At 32.0% G+C, this 22,344-nt stretch overlaps 1 long non-coding RNA gene across 1 annotated transcript; it reads left to right on the top strand.

The window, feature by feature from the left end:
- Nucleotides 1–9,974: 9,974 nt before the first annotated feature.
- On the top strand, nucleotides 9,975–17,670 carry LOC127705560 (uncharacterized). The gene is made up of 4 exons (XR_007983905.1): nucleotides 9,975–12,765; nucleotides 13,771–13,848; nucleotides 14,806–14,868; nucleotides 17,007–17,670. It is a non-coding gene; the product is annotated as an uncharacterized LOC127705560 (long non-coding RNA).
- Nucleotides 17,671–22,344: the final 4,674 nt, after the last annotated feature.

Here is a 22,344-nt window from a genome sequence, read left to right as displayed (position 1 = left end):
CAAAACACATCAAACGAATGGACAACAACTGTCATATTCCTGACTTGGTACAGGCATTTTCAAATGTAGAAAATGGTGGATTGAACCTGGTTTTATAGCGCTAAACCTCTCACTTGTACGACAGTCTTATCAAATTTCGTTATATTTACAACGATGCGTGAACAAAACAGACATTATAAATAAAATAGTCAAACTCATATTCGGGAAAATTTGACAGGATTGTAGTTCCTACATTATGAACATAGCCACTTCTGTATAATCTGTCAAACGGAACTTCAATAACGGTCAACCAACGCGTGGTGGCGTCTGTTATAGTTATGAAGCGATGATTTCAACTTCACCACTTGGAACTCGTGGTTTAATAGCTTCCTTGTGAGCAGCAACCCTCTATGAAACTTACATGTGCTGTTAAAAGTTCAATTGGAATGGAAACGTTTGTTTATTATTACCTTATTAAAATTAAATAACTCGAGTTAATATCAAGCGACAATCAATTTTCACTCTTTTTTAAACCATAAAATATTGTATATAGATATAAGAAGATGTGGTATGAGTGCCAATGAGACAACTTTCCATCAAGGTCACAATTTGTAAAAGTAAATCATTATAGGTCAAAGTACGGCTTTCAACATGGAGGTTGGCTCACACCGAACATCAAGCTATAAGAGGCCCCAAACATGACTAGTGTAAAACCATTCAAACAGGAAGACTAACGGTCTTATCTATATAAAAAACGAGAAACCAGAAACACTTATAATTATGAACCACATCAACAAACGACAACCACTGAACGACAGGGTCTTGACTTAGGACAGGTGCAAACAAATGCAGCGGGTTTAAACGTTTAAATAGGCGCCAACCTTCAACCTACCTGTAACAATAGTGTAACATCACAACATAGAAAGACACACTACATGCACTATAAAATACCAATTGAAATGGCTTAAAACAATCAAAAGACATATTAACAAAAACAAGTGAATATACACTGAACGAATAAATTTGATCTATGACACAATGTAAATACAAAATTAATAAAACAAGGGGATTAAATGTAAAACAATATCAAAAAGACAACCATAACCTTGGACAAAATGGCGCCAAATAAAACAACTTACACAGGTAAATGAAAATAATTATTGTTGGTATACATGGAGTACGGAAATATTGTTTACAAAATAAATCATTTTGTTGTTCCTAGTACGAAAACAAAAGTGAAAACTTATCGTCATACTAAACACTTATCAAAGGTGTTATATATTAAAAATAGTGAGACTAGATATAGCATTGAATAAGTAAACATTAGATATCAAAAATACATTACAAATTGTATCAACAGGTCAAATTAACACGAAAGTACGATTTGAGAGTACTCACAGTTGCTGAAAGCTAGTTAAAGGCCAAAAACAATTAATAATAAAAAATCATGCATCAGAGACTAAAAACAACTAAAACACATCCCAGGGATATAGTGTTTTAACGGCATGGACAGTCAAAGAAGACATGACTTGTGTAATGCCACAATAAAAGTATCGAAAGGCAGTAGAATAATAAGGAGTTAACCTGTTTATAAATGTGTATAATGTAATATATAGATAGAGTAATCTCTATATAGAAAATGAATTTATTTTTTATTCTAGAAATGGGTATATCATGGACCCTATTATTAATTTCAGAATTGTTTTCAAAATGAGATATACGAATATCAACAGTATTCATAATTTTATTCAAATAACTGTGTAGAGATTTTTTATCAGATTTTTCACGTTTACGCCAATTTTTACAGTAGGCAGACAAAGCGTCTTTAATGACCTGATGACACTGTTTCCAATCTATTATAGATGGAGGACTATATTTAGTTCCTTTCTTAAGAAATGTTTTGACCTCACGGTCTTCGACGATGTTGAGGTCTCCTGTAATGACTTTATCATAGGGAATATATCTAAAACTAGATGTTTTACACTCTCAAATGGAAGGACCATTATTTTCTATATTGACGTCTGTTGTAACTGACGTATAATAAAAAATCAAACTTCTGCTTGGTTTTGTTTTATAAGAATACGAAATGATAGGTGGCTCTGTATGATCAAAATCTGGAGGTATTTGATTATGGAGGGTAGAGTCATTGAATATACAAGGTAAGTTAATACAATCAATACCTCTATTTATATATCTTAATTTAAGAAAAAGCCGTTGATGATTTTCAGGTTTATCGATACTAGGAAATAGCTTGTGATGACAAAACGTTGTAATAATACGGGTGTTTTCATACAACGGGCTAAAAAATTAAAATTTTATCACACTCCTGAAAAAAGCATATAATTCACTTATTGGTATATTACCCAGTTTACATAATACTTGATGTCTACCTTTTTTTTTTTAATATAGATGACAGATCAGCAAGTGTATAATTTACACGATGTTGAATACGTTGATTACGGTTTTTGCGTTTACGATGAGACCTATTATTTCTTAGTCGTTTATCGACAATATAAATGACATCTATAGAAGTTTTAGATATGTTCCACTGTCCCAATATTTTGTCATTGAGACCGAGAGGATAAGCTGTTTGACGTCTTTTTATCAAAAATAGTTCGCGAAAACAATAACGTTCATCCATACTATTTAAAATTAACAGTTAACTCTTACCTAATACAATTCAACAATTTCACAACAATATATATAGACAATGAAACAATTAAACATTTAATTAAGTTAGGAGATATCGAAATTAACCCATGAACTTGATGCGGATAAAGACTAACTGTCATCCACGAGCGATTCGGCAAGTGCATGATTCATTTTTAGAAATACATATTCTGTAATTAAAACTATTAAAATATTTGAAACTATTTGTTTTATTCAACTTTCCATTGAATAAATCAATCTCTTATGATGACTACTTTGCGTACATCACGATTTTTTTTACAGCAAAGAATAGTACATTTAATTGAAACATGCAGCCGTATATTGTATTTTAAATTCCCAGATTTACAAACATCCTTCCTGGAAAAACAATTCTTTTCGGATTTAAAAAAGAAAACATTTCCTTGTATTTGATCATTTGCTCTATCAGTTAATTAATAATTATACATTCACTGTCATACTGGTGTTAACAGAATGCTCAAATTGCATATTTTCGTGTCTGCTGTCTTTTGTTCAAAAGGTTTTTCAGAACCAGGACAGGCAATGTGTTCAACAGTAAAAAGGTATGATCAAGTTTACGTCTCAAAATAACTTTGTATATATGTACTGACCTGTTAAAAAATACAAATTCTGTATATAACATAGGGTTGACTTGGGTATAAAAATGTAGTCAATTTGGTTTTCTTCCGACAGATGGTAAAACCATTGTCAAGTTGGACGCTCGTTTGACATTGAGGGATGTATAGATACACAGTCACGTCCGGTCAGAAAGGCTTCGTAAAATTATGCATGCAAAACAAATTTCTAGTTAGAGGGTTATATATATATATATATACACACGTCATTGAGGCACAAAAACATGTTTAATTGACAACATGCCATGCATGCTGTTTATAAAAATTCAGTAAAACTGATATCATAATCTTGGTATAGCATGTATAGATCATGTTTCCTTATACACAAAAAAAGCAATATAAAGGCAGTACGATACAATCACGGCAATAGCAAGATCAGTATCTAGTTGTTGATCAGTTTTACACATAACATATAATTATAAAAGGTCTTAATATATCAAGGTCGTAGAGTAACCGATTCATTGTTGTCTGATAAAAGTCAAGTTGCGAAAACATATTCCATGTGTGTATTTTTCTAAATACCTTCATCTCTAGTAACCTGTTCACGCCAATAATGTAATGAAAACAGCACAGTCGGAAATATTTTACTACCTCGAGTTACTACCATGATGGTCAACCTACTTGTAAAATAACAATTCAAACTAAATTCATTCACAAAGCCCCAGCGCTTCTCTCACATCAAAGTTCTCGCTAGTTTCTATTATATATATCAATCAATCTTTATTATAAATCTCAAGATGTAATCATTGACAAATTAAGATCAAACAAAAATTATTGTAAGTATGGAAGTACTATATGTATTAAAGTATATTTATATCATATTATAAAATCAATTACATAAACAAGTTTGCAATGTATACGTGGTCCACCGTCTCAATATTGCCGGATAACATTAATATTAATTATACTTACATGTACTACACAGACACTAATCTTCATTTATAAGCTACAGGTTTACAGTCATTGTTACAAAAACATGTAGCCATTTCGTCATGTTAATATAAAATCAACAGACTTGGTAAAACCGTAGCATATTTTTGTTTTGAAAGATTCAATTATATATTTTTAAACATTAACTGGTTTAAAATAGCAAGGATAAATCAATCTTACCTTACCAGGAAATCTTTCTCCAGTTTGGGACAACCTCATCTAGAGCAGTTAAATGTAGATCCACCACCATATAGGCATGTATATACATTATATTACAGGTATAATAATTATTCTCGGCAAATCACTGAAATATGGGAATAGCAATGTTCCATATATCATCATATCACATATCACTAAATTAACCACATTTTCATTCATCTTGCTAAATGTAACGCATTCGACTATATACATTATATTACAGGTCTGGTATATTCTCGGCAAGTCACCGGAATACGGGAATTTCAATGTTCATATATATATATATATATCAACATACCACATCACTGTGTTTGCTGAAGTTTTGTAACATTAGATGGACGTTAGGGGTCTCATTACTACAGCGATTTGAATGTGTTTAAGCTCAAACAACTAGTTAATTGAAGCTACATCCGATGTCATAATTTTAAGATGAATTTTCTAGAAAAATGTTTATGTGCTAGATTTAAAAGTGTTGACACCTTTAATAAATATAAACCGTATAGAAATACTGATACAATACCAACATGGTGGACACTTGTGAACAGAGTGAGCACTATTTTTCTCTTTTATCATATATATATATATTAAACTTTTAATTGTACACCTACGATTTTACAAACACCAAATACAAACAACAATTATTATGGTGATGATATTTAGCCTGTTGTTATACTTGAAATGGGTCTTCTGGTATTTGATGACACTTAAATAAATATATGGGCGGGTGTAGTGATTTGAAAGGTTAAATTATTATGATGTATGGCTGCTTAACGCCCAGCGGCAAATTAATATGCATATTCAGGACGAAAACATGTTATTGTAATACGACTATTAACCCTAATTTGTACAAGAACGAAACGCTGATTCGGATTCTTAACTTGCTAGTTCACAGGGTAACAGGCTTTGCTCTTACTCTAAATGCCGCGTGCTTAGCGGAGAAGCAGCAAATACCAATTTTAAAGTCTTTGGGTTCATCCGGTCGGGGTTTGGACCCACGTAATCCCGCATTCCGCACTCGAGGCGAACACGCTACCACGAGACCAACGAGGCGGTTGGAAAGGGTAGAGGGGTAAGGGGTAATTTAAAGATTGATATCGATACAAAGACAGAGTAAGAATCATTCATAACATCTGGGGTTATAGTTTGAAAACAGTGCATTTGTATATATATTTGAAATTAAAAGTACGTGTTAAAACAAAACTTTCATGTTCTGACGAAGACGGACAAAGGGAGTATCGCTTTAATATCATAATGTGAAGCTTGAAAAATGTACAATACTTTTGAGGGAATGTGATCCAATTGTCAAATTAATGATTGCTTCATTAAAACCTTACCAGGTCAATCTTGTACAATACATTTATTTCTACAGTGTTATATCTCTAAAGAAATAAGTAGGAGTCAAAGGCAATTTCAGCGTGATTCTGAGGGTGTCGCACACGACGATTGTTTAATCGGCGAAGTTAACATAAAGGAATATCTCTGTATGTGTAGAAGTCACACTCCATAAATTAAACAACCAAAAATTGAAATTGGCCTTGTATCCCTCTATTCTCAACTAGACAAAGTTTGCAATTGAATAAATAAAAAATCTAGATTAACCATAAATGTAGTTCCACAATATATATGTTGTGTTCAAGTAAAATGCACCTTAATGTATAATATAATGCATATGAACTATCTATTTAACCATTAATGTTACTTAATTGACAAGTTTGTTTACAATATTTTTATAACAGTGTATATATTGACAGTTCGAGAAAAATAATTTTTAATTTATGTAATATTTTAATGTATATTGTGGCAGATTTAAGCACGATTGTTGTTGGCGTAACATCAAGTGACAAACATTTCATGCATATTGTTTAGGACCAGAACAAATTCAAAATTGGTCGAAAGAGATGAATGGCAGGTTTCGGCTGCCACTTGAAAAGGAGTGAATTATGTTAGGAGCACAAATTCTGCCTTTGCATTGCATCCTGTCTGTTACAGATCCTGATGCTTTACTATAAGAGTTCTATAACGTGCAGAGAGAGTGGCACTCACGGTGAATGATTCATCGGATGAAATGTCCCAATATTGACTGATATTGATGGATAAAAATACGCACAGAAAGAAAAGCACTCACTCTAAACGAGGCTTCGGATACAATTCCCAATACTATAATGACCACCTATACGGTATGGGTTTTTCTCATTGCTGAAGGACGTACGGTTGCCTATAATTGCTTACATCCACTTTATTTGAACTTTGGTGGATAGTTGTCTCATTGGCAATCATACCACATCTCCTTTTTTATATGGCTGTGTATATAGTCTGCATAGACAACTGGACGCCCATCTTTAAAAAAAGGTAATTCAGTGGTTGTCGTTTGTTTATGTGTTACATATTTGTTTTTCGTTTTTTGTACATAAATTAGGCCGTTAGTTTTCTCGTTTGAATTGATTTACATTGTCATTTCGGGGCCTTTTATAGCTGACTGTGCGGTATGGTCTTTGTTCATTGTTGAAGGCCGTACGGTGACCTTTAGTTGTTAATTTCTGTGTCATTTGGTCTCTTATGGAGAGTTGTCTCATTGGCAATCATACCACATCTTCGTTTTTATATTAACATCTATATTATGAAGACATGTATTATGTTTACATGTCTGAGTTGCATTTACTCTTAAATAATATAATACCTTTAAATTTTAAGTAAAATAAAACTCACATAATTGGGCTATCAACAGTTGCAAACATAAGCAACACGAAATTTAAATACATTAGTGACATATAAAGACAAAAACGAATACTTAGTAAGTGTATTTGGATATAAATTATTACAAATCAGGACTGAAATTATTCTTATTTTTTTATAATTTAACAACTAAAATAAATATTGATCGATGGATTCAGGATGGATGCACATGGAGGTTGGGGTTATTATTATGTACACTCAGTGTTCTTACTACATATTTGTATATAGTTTAACTGCTGCCCTTCGCCTTTCAGCGTACCATTTCCGGTTTGCCCCTTTGCGCCTTTTTGAAAATTCCATGATCCACCACTGTAATTGTTATAATAACTATGATTTAAATAGCTGAAGCCTTTGCACATAGATTAGATGTAAGCCCAAATTTATCATCACACAGAAATTTCAAAGATATTATGATAAAATAAAGAGTAGGGATTGTCTAATAGTGGGGAAGACGATATGGAATACATGATTTCATACTTTGACAGGAAAAAACCTAACACAAATAAAAAGTTGAAAAAGAAAGAAATACTGGTCAGCAATTTAAAAAATATAGTCGAAACACAAAATTTGATAGCCAATTGGAAACGTTATGAGAGTCGGACATTTTTCTTTATAAAGAAATAGTAATATGTATGTGGCATTTTTTTATCGAATACATTCTTTTCTCTTATGGTTAATTGTTGACGCCTGTTGTATAGTTTCCTCATGATGAGACATTTCTCGGATCACACTGAACGGGGTGTTATATGAATAAGTAAAACGAAAAATTCGTTAATTTGGTTGGCCTATTCTGCATTGTGTACCGAATGTGCTATTCGTTAGGCGAATGATGACTAACAACTAAAGTTTACAACGGACTCCTATTATTGCCGTGACAGCGAAGATTTGTGATGTCTTCAATTCTATACAAAACACTCATGTATTTCACCTGAAAGTATTAATGTTATCAAATTTGAGTGCAATCCGAAGCATTCACAAGCTTCTGATGTTTTAAAATATTTGACATCGAAAGCGGATATTTTTTTTTTACACAAGGATTAATTTTACCAAAAGAGAAAAGTTTTAAAAACTTAATAACAATTTGATATCTTTTTTTGTTGTTGTTTTATTAGGGTGTACAAGCGCTTCATACCTAAAATGTGGAATCGAAATAACAAGTTAGATTAAGCCTTTTGTTTGTTTTTCTGTGCATTGTCTCATCATTGTCATGGATAGCACGTGATTTCATTGATGTTAAATTTTATACGGAAATACAATATAAGCGTATGAAACTAAGATGTATTCTTATTATTGAAATGGAAATGCTTGTTTATTGTTCATTTTGAAATTAAATAACTCGAGTTGATATCAAACGATATCTTATTTCCTCTCTTTTTGAAACCTATAAATATTGTATATATATACAGAAAATAGTCTAATTTATACTCCGGATACATCAGGCAGAAATACATTAACGATTCAGTTAACGATTGTTTTTTTTTAAGCTTGGCTACGTATTTGTAACAGGGGCTGTGTTTGGATATACGCCAGATGTGGCCTTTGGTTATCCATAGGTACCTTTGGTTTGATATTCTATATATCAAAATACCAAACCATTGGTATCCAAAGATACCTATGGGTAACCATAGGCTGCCTTAGGCGTATATCCAAACACAGCCAGGATAATTTAGAGTAAACAAAGTTAACTTGAGACTGTGTTAAAAGTTTTAATGCGATTTTGGCAATGAAAGTCTAAATCATTCAATTGTGTCCGTTTTGTGTCCGTCCTTTCAGAAAGATATATCTCATCTTTACTAAATGTAACAATAGTCTGATATTTAAATTGCTTTACTATTATAAATTGTACTGTAAAATGTTTATCTATACATGATTTAAGATTCATTCTCTTGATGTTGTGGTCTCTTATTAATTTCTCGCATGAAGAGCTATTTCTCGTGTCACACTGCTGGAAGTGTGATATGTACTCCAAAACAATCACGTTCATCCATACTTAAATTAACATTAAACTCTGAACTAATACAATTAAATAATTGAACAGCTGGACAATCAAACAATTAAAAAAATATGAATATTTCTAAATTAACCCTTGAACTTGATGCGGATAGAGACTAGCTGTCTAACACGAGCGATTCGGCAAGTGCATAAATCTTTTTTAGAAATAAATTTTCTTTACAACAAACTATGAAACATATTTGAAACTGTTGAATCTGTTATATATAACTTTCCTTCGGATAAATAAATCTTTAATAATGGTTACTTTCCGTAAATCACGATTATTCTACATCAAAGACTAGACTAAGTACATTACATTGTATGATGCAGCCGTACATTGAATTATGAATCCCCAGATATACAGACACCTTCCGGGAAAATCAATTCTTTTCTGATTATAAAAAAAAACATTTCCTTGTATTTGATCATTTCCTCTATCAGTTAATTAATAATTATACATTCACTGTCAAACTGGTGTTAACAGAATGCTTAAAGTGCAGATTTTTGTGCTTGCTGTCTTTTGTTCAAAAGGTTTTTCAGAACCAGGACAGACAAAGTGTTCAACAGTAAAAAGGTATGATCAAGTTTGCGCGTCAAAATAATTTTGTATACATGTACTGGCCTGTTATAATATACAAATTCTGTATATTACTGTTATAACATAGTGTTGACTTGGGTCAATGTAGTCAATTTGGTTTTCTTCCGACAGGAGGTAAAACCATTGTCAAGTGTGACGTTCGTTTGACATTGCGAGATGTATAGATACGCAGTTACGCTCGGTCAGAAAGGGTACTTAAAATCCGATGCCTCAAGTGGAAAGATTGTCACACTGTTTTCATGTTATCTTTTTTTCCGCGTTGTCGCCTTAAACAAAAATAAAGACGACATTGCAAAATTGGCCGTATCCGGCTTCAATACAATGCATATGGAAATGATTTGTAAAATATTTTTTTGGACATTTAATTATGATTCAATTTATATCTCTTTTTAAGTGCACATTTTTATGGGAAAACAACATATTATATGAACTATTTCTGTTGCCGGAATTTCGAAGAGAAAAATGGGAAATGCGTTGGTACGTTCAAATAAAATTAAGATTGGAAACGGGAAATGGGTCAAAGAGACATCAACCCAAGACCACCAAGGGGTCTTCAACACACCGAGAAAAACCCGCACCCGGAGTTAGGCACATACAAAGTATCTAATTAAAATAATTCACACTTTTAGGTCAAAACATTTTAAATAAAGGCAATAGTAGTAAACCGCTGTTCAATAGTCATAAATCGATTTAGCTGAAACAAATCCGGGTCGCAAATCAAAACTGAGGTAAACACATCAACTATAAGAAGAAAGAAAAACGGAACAACAGAAACACTGAACTGCTACAAAAACAAACGCCAACATACATAGAAACGGACTATGTGATAACAACTGCCATATTCCTGACTTGGTACAGGACATTTTAAGAAAAAATGGTGGGTTGAACCTGGTTTTATGGATAGCCAAACCTCCAGCTTATATGGCAATGTTGAAAATACCGCTAAAATGACAACATTACGTGACAGGAATACAATACAAATAAATGCAAGAACATTCCGGACAGAGAAATACATAAATAAATAATATAATTATAGTACATTTCAACATGTAAACCACAGAATAACAACGAACACCTTACATTGAATACACATTGTTTATGCAATTACAAGGGAAAAATAATCCAGTGCATGCTAATTATTTTGTATTTCCTTTCGGTTGCAGTGAACATGTTCATGTTTTTTGACAGAATATTTATGGTGAAACAATAACAGAAATGATGTTAAAACTGTTTTAATCCTTTTCGTAGATGTATATGTATATATGACCATATACAAGTCGATAACGCAGTAATCATCATTCGGCATATGTGTTTTACATGCTTAAAACTCGATCGGTGTTTGAGTTTACCGTTAAATTATGCGAAACTTCTTAAAAGAAAATAAGAAAAAAAAATGTTCTTAGTATTAATCATTTGTTTTCTGGATGTGAATCATTTATTGTCTATTTGAATAATAAAGAAAAAGCCATGATTATGATTATATATAAAGTAAAAAACTTAGACGAGTACAAACAAAATCATATTGGAGATCCTGATTAGTTACCATCAACAATATACTATTTAGAACTGAATGCTTCTTTGTGTAATGTTATTGGAGTTGGTAAAGCGTTGACTGATGTACATGTTGTACAAATGTGAAACGCGGAAGATCTTCATACTACAACTGAGTGCACGATCAGCGCCTTTACAACCCTATAAAATTACGAAAATAATCATGCAATTCTTATAAGTACATGTCTTCTTATGCTTCGAGTTATATCAAGCTTTTGATTTGTTTACTCATGCTTTGTTGTGACGTTGTCGTGAGAATCACGTATATATAATTTTGGAAAGTGTCGCGATTGTTGTCTACTAATCAAAATTAAAGATTCTAATGAAACAAACATGTCCATAAAACAACATCTAAAGGGAAATAAGTTGTATGCATAGTTAATCGTTATAGAATGTCAAAGAGGGTTTACAACTTCAAATGGAGAACCTTGTAAACCATGTACGACAAATAAATTCGGGAACAAATGTGCGCATACATGTCACTGTACAAAAGAGGAAAGGTATGTACTGAATTCAATCTTTCTAACTCCTTCTTTTTCAGACCTTCTTTTTCAGAGAAAAAGAAACTGAACTGTTCCTTTTAAAGGACTGATATAAATCACAGCGAAATAAATAAAATATTTGAGGCTCATGTGTCTGCCTATTTCAATGGCGTTCACATAACATCTAGTTTTTATCATTCTTAAAACATGTAAATTTAATCGCTGATATTTTTATCATTATCACTTTAAAGGAAAACAGTTTGTTGTCATTGTTCTGGCTAATAACTTAAATTTTGTATTGTCTCTCTTTAATACGCATACCCAGCAGATATACCGTACACAAATGTAAACAGAATCCAAGGGACAATCAAAACCTACAAATCGAGGAAAAACGACAAATACATATTATTTCTTATAATGTCAAATGTAATGGTTTAAAATAGAGTAAATCCATTAACATACGGTTAACATTAACGTGTACAATGTGTTTACACAAAAATAAAATAATTCGAAATACATGTACATAATATATTATATAGTCAGTAATAATTTACGTGGTGAACAATGAAGTCCATTGGCTTCAACATTTTATAACCGTTAAGTTAACGTTCACATCCTTATTTTGTACCGCCTTGGTTGTCTTGTAGTGGCGTGCTCGAGGTCAGCACGGCAGGTCATAGGTTCTATTCCATGTCATGGTCAAACAAAATAGTTTGCAAGTAGTATTTGCTGCTTCTCCGCTCAGCATGTGCATTAAAAAGTTTGAGCAAATATTGGTCAGCTCGGAGTCCAGAAGGGATTACATGTCTTCATGTGGACTGTTGCCTTGTAATATAGTACGTTAAAATATCCGGTCAGCGTGTCGGTCTTGTACAAAGTAGGGTGTGAAACCAAGTGTGTTTGAATGTTGACGAACTACATTGTAATTGTTTCGTGCGTTTTAGGTGTGATAGTAGACAAGGATGCGTGTCATTGCACCCAGAAATTTCGACTGAAAAATGTAGGTATTCTTTAATGTGTATACTCATCATTGTTAATGTTATAATTGCATATAGTTTTTGAACATTTTGTTTTTAAAAGAATGTCACATTTATTTTAGAAATTGAAAAGAAAGAACTATAAATCCATACATTTTGTAGAACACTTACATGTAACTGAATAAGACCGATTCCTGGGACAAGTCGAAAGTACTCACATAAACAAACAAAATCAAACTAAGATGAATGTGTGAAATCAGCATGCAGTTCATAGAAGAAGTCATCATTGAAAATGTATTAAATTTGATTGTCAACCACTCTAACAGAGTTAATTCAAATCAATAAACAAAATTAGGGAGAGTAACAAGGTCCCGGCACATTAACGAATGATTAAAACAATTGATTGGGGAGTCAGTAGACGGCCTCTTGCAAGGCAAACGTTCTAATCATATCCAAGCTACCTCAATTTACCAATGAAAGCGACGAAATTCCTTATTTCATCCCGCTAGACCTACCTGCAGATTTATTCGCTGAATTAATTGTGTATGTAATATAAACCTTAATATGCATATACTATTTGCCACTGGGCGTTGAGTAGAAAACAATCAATAAAGCAGTTAGTTATAACATATTATTGAACCTTTCATCTAATGATACGACAGTTGCACAAGTTCATATTTATTCGTAAAATGAATGGTCAATTGCAGAAAAAAATATCATGCCGTTGGATTAGAATCTGCTCCTTGAGTATGACACTCACATGAGAACACATTAGCGTAAATTGCAGGAAAGTTAATATGAAAATCATCCCTTATATCTCTGGAGTCGGTTACACAAAAAAAAAAACTTACGACTAAAATTGATCGTAATTATACTGAATTGTTCATGACTTACAATCAATCTTAGTCGTAAGTTTTTTTTTGAAACCGACTCCTGATTGTTAATTTCTTATGTATTTGAAGACAAACAAAAATCATTTGAAACTTTTTTTCATTTATACATGTATGCATTGTGTTTTTTGTTTTAAGTTTCTACATTGATGTATGACAACCAGCAAACAACCTTAACCATGAATGTTTCGCGACATACTATGAATATTGTTTACAGTAAGCTATATTGTTCATATATATATATAACTTCTTATTTATGCAATTCGGAATATCAGATTTACGATTCTAATGCTTTGAAATCTACTAGATGATATAATTTCTGGAGCTACAATACACACGATTGTTTTATGAACAATCAATACTTTTTTTTAATTTATAATTTTTCTGGTTTGATAGCGTTCTGTCGGTCAAAAGTAGTGAGGTCTTGCACAAATACGAACATGGCAACAGTTACATTGTTTAATTTGAATGTTGTATTGTTCAAGTAAATGAAAGTTCGGCTGTTTCTTTATTTAACGATTTGTATAACTGTAAATAAATATTCTACAGAAAAATATATTACACTATTGGGTATTGAACGTAAGTTAGGTAAGTCTCGTATGTAAATATGTGTCACTTAAAACTATTTTACAATTGATTGCATATATATATATATACATGTACATATCTGTCCCACAGAATTAAGTTAATTGCACTGTAATGTCTTATTCACAAAATATAGTTCGTAATGCTTATATATCTAGTTGAATTGCTATGATCTCAAAGCAAACTAATTAAAAAATAACAATGTTGCTAATCCTTCCTTGTAACTGCCAAGGACCATGTTGATAAAATATATTGCAAATTGTTCATGCTTTTGTAAAATATTGTTTTAATGGACATACATCTACGCGTTTAGCATAAATTGATTTGTCTCTAAAGTACAATACGACATTTTAGTGTGGTAAAAAATCCCTCTTCTGATTAAGTGTGCTAAAAAATCCCACTTCTGATTTAAAAAAAAATCCAAACTTTTACGAACTTTATATGGGCGAATTAGATATGTTCCCCTTTAAGTAGTGATCGGTATCAAACATTGAAATTTCCAGGTTCATCCCTCAAGAACTGTCAAAGCGACTCGTTTAAATTGCAAATGTAAATACCGTTTTATATTATATCACGTTACTGTTTTAGACGAAAGCCATCACACACCAACTGATGTATATGAAAATAAAACGGATAGTACAGAGGGAAATGGTAAGAAGAATAGTTATCATTTAGATGATATCAACATGATCAAGGTCGATGTTGTACCATTTTTGTCATTTGTAGTACAAATTTCCATCTTAACATATATGATCTTATAAAGAATAAAGTTATTTACTCATCAATGTACTTATTGAATAATTTCAGAACTTACATGAAAAATCTGCTTTAGGTTTCTGCTTTGCCTATATAGAATAATATTCCCAGCGTAGTGTAATTGTTTTCAAAACATTAATATTATAAGGGAAACACATTCTGTTGGAATATTTATAATATAGAAAATCAATATTTACGGAAAAGCATGCCATTGCCTGGAAGTCAGGACAGCTGTTATTTATCATATGCATAAAATCGTATAATATAAGCATCTTCTTTGTTACATTTGTTTGTTTTTATAGTGATCAAGATGATAACACAATATTGACTGCTGTACCTCTATTTTTGACATTTATACCTATTATGTCTGTTTGTTTTGTTCACGCATCGTTGTCAATATAATGGAATTTGATGCAACTGTCATACAAGTGAGAGGTTAAGCTAGCTATAAAACCAGGTTCAATCCACTATTTTCTACATAAGAAAATGCCTGTACCAAGTCAGGAATATGACAGTTGTTATCCATTCGTTTGATGTGTTTGAGCTTTTGATTTTGCCATTAGATTAGGGACAGCTTTTTGAATTTTCCTCGGAGTTCAGTATTTTTGTGATTTTACTTTTGACCCGTAGGTCATGTAGGTAAAATAATGATTACTATATTGTGCAAACAATGATAAGTCATACACCAAATTGCGTAAACTGCAAATACAAATACATTTGTAACAAAAAATAACCTATTACTGTGGATTCATTATTATTCGTTGGGTACCAATTTTCGTGGGAACAGGTAAACGTTTAAATGTTCAACGAATTACAAATTTTCTTTAAGATTTTATGCAGTATTTGGCAAAACCACGAAATCAAGTATCCAAGAAAATGCAAGTTTTCATCAATCCACGAAAATTGGTACCCACGAAAATAAATGAATCTACAGTATCCTTTATTAAGCTTTCTCCAGTATGATATTTTTGTCATTTTGTGTAGTGTCTCTCAAAAACTTCACACGGAAACCTCACAATCTAAACTTTTTCCCGAGAATCAAGTACAAAATTTCGTCTAAAGTTATCTTAGAAACGGTAAAAAAAATATCTGTGAATTTGGAGTCATGAACACTCCATAAAAAATCAAGTTCATCAGGAACAATTATTTTAGTAATCATTCAATTTCTATAACCATCGAATTTTGTACTTCAACTTCAAGCCATAACTATTTATTTCTCTGGAAAGTAGATGTTAAAATGACAAAAATCAAATTTAACTGCTTAAAAAAAAAAAAATAATCAACTATCAGGCCAGTTCGTCTAATAGTTCTATACTCTATATATATATATATATATATATAAATCTTATTTTCTGAAATGATCAAAGACCAACACTAAGGAACGGATAGAACGAAAATTTAAATTGTGCTGGGTCAGTTTTTGTGTAAGAAGATTACCCCTGCACATATAGTATGAACATGCTCGAGCGTTACGTATACTTATCAATTGAAGAACTAGTATATAAACGCCATACGATGGCCCAGAAGGTATGCCATAACTAAAAATTGGAAGTTGACAATTTAAAGGTTGATATCATTAAGTTTGTCATAGATTTTAGTTTGAGGTCGTCAATCTTTGTCAATTTCATTGAATACGATATAACCAACATATGTAGAATCAATGCACGTTTGCTAGAAAATAATGGTTATATACGTTTTAGTGGAATTATTGATTTTTTTTAATGGTGGTATGTCTACACAAACAAAAACTGTTATAGAAATAATCCTCATTTTGATATATGTTTTGTGACCGCGATACAAATGGACAATTTAACTCATAAGACGAAGACATATGACATCACCATGACTAATCAAAGACAAAAAGACGAAAAAGTTCACAGAACACTAGATAGAAAACAAAAGGGTAAGCGGCTGTAAACTATTTTATAATTGTATGTTTAGTATTACAAAAGTTTATGATCTGTTCTTGTATGAAGTCGTGTTTTCTTTGTTTTTACTTGTTAAACACTCTGTGTAAATGTTCTTTGTTGTAGATGAACGTATAAATGACAGTGATTATATAAACTACGTCATCTGGACTGGGTGTATTCTATTCATAATCCTGATTGTCGTAAGCAGTAGTATATGGTATATCTTGAATAACAATCTACTACTGAAACATTCCGCAAATGTCAATAGTATACTACAAGAAAAAGGAACAACTGTAGGTGTTCTTAATCGGCCTGAAAGCGTCACAGGACCATGTGACATAATAAATGAGCAAACTTTGTGTCTAGATCATGCAATTGAGATACAAGTGGTAACCGGAGAAGCTTTAGACAAAAATAGCAACGAGAATTGATATCTAAAATCGCAACATTCCGCAATAATAAAAAAATAACAGGTGGTTCAACAAATGACCAGAAAACTATGATGTGCATGGGTATTGCACGGTTGCACTACCTCAACCAGCGACTGCACACAGTATCAGATACTGTGAGCCCCTAGACCAACGATCAATAAGACAGATGGTGTTAATTCTCATGAGACTTAATGTTTTACTTTATGCAGTTGCAGTCTTTTCATTATATATGGTTTTTTGCAAAATGTTTAATTATTTAGCTTACAAATTAAAGTGAATATTATAGATATATATATATATATCTTTAATAATAAAATATTGAATTCCACATTGAAGCTATGATAATAAAGGTTACACACACAGCACAGGATAAGAGTTATAGTGTATGTAATTGAGTATTAGTATATTATAAGACCATTACCAAATCTTTAGTTCCGTGTATATAAAAAAGAAGATGTGGTATGATTGCCAATGAGACAACTCTCCACAAGAGACCAAATGACACAGAAATTAACAACTATAGGTCACAGTACGGCATTCAACAATGAGCAAATCCCATACCGCATAGTCAGCTAAAAAAGGCACCGAAATAACAAATGTAAAACAATTCAAACGAGAAAACTAACGGTCTAATTTATGTACAAAAAATGAACGAAAACAAATATGTAACACATCAACAAACGACGACCACTGAATTACAGGTTCCTGACTTGGGACAGGCACATAAATACAGAATGTGGCGGGATTAAACATGTTAGGGGGTCCCAACCCTCCCCATACCTGGGACAGTGGTGTAACAGTAGAACATAAGAACGAACTATAAAAATCAGTTGAAAAAGGCTTAACTCATCAGATAGATACAAATAGAAATACATCTAACAAAAACACAGAGTGGACGTGGCCGGGTACTTGTATATCCCAACAACAAAAAGACACTAACTACTGATCTGAGAGTACTCGCTGTTACTGACAGCTAGTTCAAAGCCACTAACAACTAATAAAAAAAAAATCATGCATCAAAGACTAAATTATCAATCAGTACACATCCAACTTCCAATGGATTTAGGGTAAGGACGTCTTAAACATTCAGAGAAAAACATGACCTTTTGCAATGCTAAGATACAGGTATCGACAGATTGTAGATCCATGAATGTGTATATGTATATAACAATAATATTTAGTTTGCTTCTAATTTACTGATAACAAAACTAATATTATTACCAATAAAAACAATATTTAATGATCTAATTACAGTGTTGAATTGGTAACCTTTTAGAATAAGTTTATTTAAAGGATCGATAAGTTTACCAGGATCGTTTCTAAATTTCCGGGCACGGTAAACAAAATTTTCGTAAAAATGAGAATGTGCTATCCCGTTTGAAATAAGTTTTCTACAGGTACAACCAAACTTCAAAACCAAATCTTTATATCTATGGAAGAATTTAGTAAAGGTTTTAAGTCATTTGTGGTAACGAAATCCCTGGCTTAATAATTTACCAGTAATACATAAATTACGTTCGTTAAAAAAAAGCCCGTCACAACAGACACGGGCATAGCGAACTAGTTGTGAAATATAAACAGCGTAAGATGGTGCCAAACGAACATCACCATCCAAAAAGGGTAAATTAACAATAGGGAACGAAAAATCTTCCCTTTTGTCGTAAATTTTAGTGTGGAGTTTCCCGTGTAAAACCCAAATATCTAAATCTAGGAAAGGACAGTTATTACCGTTTAAATTTGATTTATTTTAAGTAAGTTCCTTTTGGGTAAATTTCGGCAGTATATTTAGAAAATTCTTGATTATTTAACGAAAAAATATCATCAATATACTTTTTTCCCTTGTGATTTGTTGTGTGAACTGTTTTTGTGTATATTCGTTACCTTTTACCATGATATTGGCTGTCTTTGATCATCATAATTTTAATATGTTGCCATGGATGGTACTGCTCATTTGAGTCAATTCAAGTTATTTTCAGTTTTCCTAATATAACTTATTCCATTGAACATTATAAAAGAGAAGCGAAATATATCAAAGGGACTTTCAAACTCATATGGGAATAAACAGGCATTGCCATGGCAAAAACGAAAAAAGACCAATAGTATACGGATAATTATCTAAACTAAAAATTAGGACCTTATGGCATGTATGTCGAGCATTTTGTGATAAATTGTGCAACGGTTAGATTGAATTTAGTTGTACAGATATTGTTAAGACTAGAATCGCAGCATTTAATGGACTCGTAATTTAATTTGGTGTATATTCGGACGCCAGCACGAGTTGGTTGACCGTTATGGAATAACCGTTTCACAGATGATATCGGATATGTTCCTTATGTCGTAACTACAATACCCTTTCCTTTTCACGAATGTGACCTACCAAATAAGACTATTTACCGGATTTGTTATAACATAAGCAACACGACGGGTGCCACATGTGGAGCAGAATCTGCTTACCCTTCCGGAGCACCTGAGATCACCCCCAGTTTTTGGTGGGGTTCGTGTTGCTTAGTCTTTAGTTTTCTATGTTGTGTCATCTGTACTATTATTTGTCTGTTTGTCTTTTTACTTTTGTCCATGGCGTTGTCAGTTTGTTTTCGATCTATGAGTTTGACTGTCTCTCTGGTATCTTTCGTCTCTCTTTTACATAGCATACGGAACATCAATAAAAAAAATTATTTATTATTTACATTTAAACCATACATAAAAAGACACATACTATTATTAGTTAAATGCTAACATCGATCATGTATACTAACTGTAAACATACAGAATACCGATAAGTATGGGACATTTCTTGTTTCATAGTTTTTTTGTTGATAAACCACGATAAGAACTCATAAAGTACCAAAAAAAAAAAAAAAAAAAAAAAAACATGCTGATTTGAATTCTCCTTATCTTATGACATGTAACAATTTAGAGTTAAAAGTACACTTTTGATATTTTGTTGTTGTTGCATGGGCTGTTCATTTGTACTTGGCTCATCCGCACTTTATCTAAGGATGTTTGCTTTTTCTGTTTATTGACCTTTTGTCAGATATTCGTAATCCTCCAGTTTTATCCGTACAGTGCCAATATATATTTTATCCGCTAGTCCCAAACAAGTCTTTTAATAATCTTTTAACATATAATTTAAATAGCCATTTTTGAAAATCTTACAAAATCCCTGTTATTTTTTCATAGTTTTTGAAAGAAAAAAAAGGTGACAATGTTAAATGAGAATCATTTCCTGCCAAATTTTTAATTGAATATATCTCAAAACAAATGACGCGGACCTGTCATTTCTTTGTGTTTTTTAATTCCGTTATTTATATGAAACCAGTTTGGAATAGTGTTTTAAAAGGCTAGTTATTTTGAAACAGCTGATTTTAAATTTAAAATGAGGTATACGAGACTGTATTGTATCTTCATAATTCAGTGGTGTCAATGCCTGTAATGATGAAGTTACATGTTGACGAATTTCCACATTTCATTTTCCAAAACGGTAAATCGTAGGAACAGAAACACTACAGGAAAAAAAAAAAACATATTCACAATCAATACTTGACCATGACCATGGATTACCCAGGTACTTGATTCCTTTATTGTTTACATCAATAAATAAGTTGTAACAATACTCAGTCATTTCCTTAATCAATTTGAAATGAATTTTAATTGAGACATGTTGGAACCAGGAGGGAAAAATGACGACCCTATTTCAAATGACAGGAAATACATATTAAGTTAACCATACAGGAAGTGATACGGCAATGAACCATCCGTTTGATGCAAAAAATCAATAATAAGTCAATAATCGATCAATTTAAATATTTTATCAGATTCAGTACTCACAAAATATATGTTTAGGCCTGTAGCGTAAGTTCAAGATTCAGGTTTAACCTTTATTGCGGCCTTTAAATTCTCAAATATTAAAGTCAAATCAGTGCTTTGTTATCTGTATATTTGCTGAAATTATAATGAGCAAACCGACATAAATGTTGTATTAAGTATTTATAAAAATACACCGAATTTACAAAAAATAATGTGTGAGGAGCAGGTGTGAATAAGTGAGAGGAGATACCTACAAATGTAGTTGCAAAAAACATGTTTAATCCATACGTTGATTCTCGTTCATTGGATGTGAACTCGCAATCGATGATTACAAACCAAGGAAATTAAGTCGATATAGTATCTACTTATGTACGAAACATGGAACCTTTTCGTGGTCATCTTAGACAAAAAATACTATAAGGTATAACCATATGATGATTGCGTCAGTAAACTTTCGAATGGTGAACTTCATCGTTAAAAACCAATGCCGTAAAAGCTTCATTGTAAGCCACACTTACCTGTCAAGGAGAATCGAGCCCTGGAATATTGTTTCAACTGTGGTTTATATACATGATATCTTCGATGTGCCGGTTCCAAGATAAGACTTGTCCCTTCAGAGAACAATATGTTCATATCTGCGTTGATCATTGTGTTTATGAAACTAATTAAGAACATAACGTCTCAATATTTGTAAAAAGTAAAATCACAAAAATACTGAACTCCGAGGAAAATTCAAAAAAGTTTATAATGATTAATAAGTTTGTAAATTCACACAAATAATGCTATGCTGCTGTACATTGAAAACATAAGGTCCATAGCTGATTCAAATTGTAACACGTGTTGGTAATGTTTCTTTTACGTGAAGTGTTTGCTGATTTTAAAGAATTATGTAGTTCCAATCCAATTTACTGCTCTTAAATTATTGTGTTCCCGAACCTACATTTACCAACAACTTTTTCATATGCAGTGCTCCGAACATGACACATATTGTATAAATTCATTAATCACATTTCATAATAGGGATAACCCGTGCAGGAATAAAAGTAAACTAACGTCTAATTAAAGCAGTATTAACCAATCCTTTTAGATATAATTCAAATATCCAATTCTGTAACAAATGTTAACAACTTATATCATCAAATCATCAAAGCTATAGGAACACGTAAGAAAAAAAAAACATCGTTCATATCATTGTCCTTTCATTTGCCTGGACTCAGCAGTAA

Source organism: Mytilus californianus, unplaced genomic scaffold (assembly GCF_021869535.1).
Source record: "Mytilus californianus isolate M0D057914Y unplaced genomic scaffold, xbMytCali1.0.p SCAF_6, whole genome shotgun sequence".
Taxonomy (NCBI): domain Eukaryota; kingdom Metazoa; phylum Mollusca; class Bivalvia; order Mytilida; family Mytilidae; genus Mytilus; species Mytilus californianus.
The sequence above is the reverse complement of the archived record's forward strand: the minus strand, read 5'-3'. Positions and strand labels throughout refer to the sequence as shown.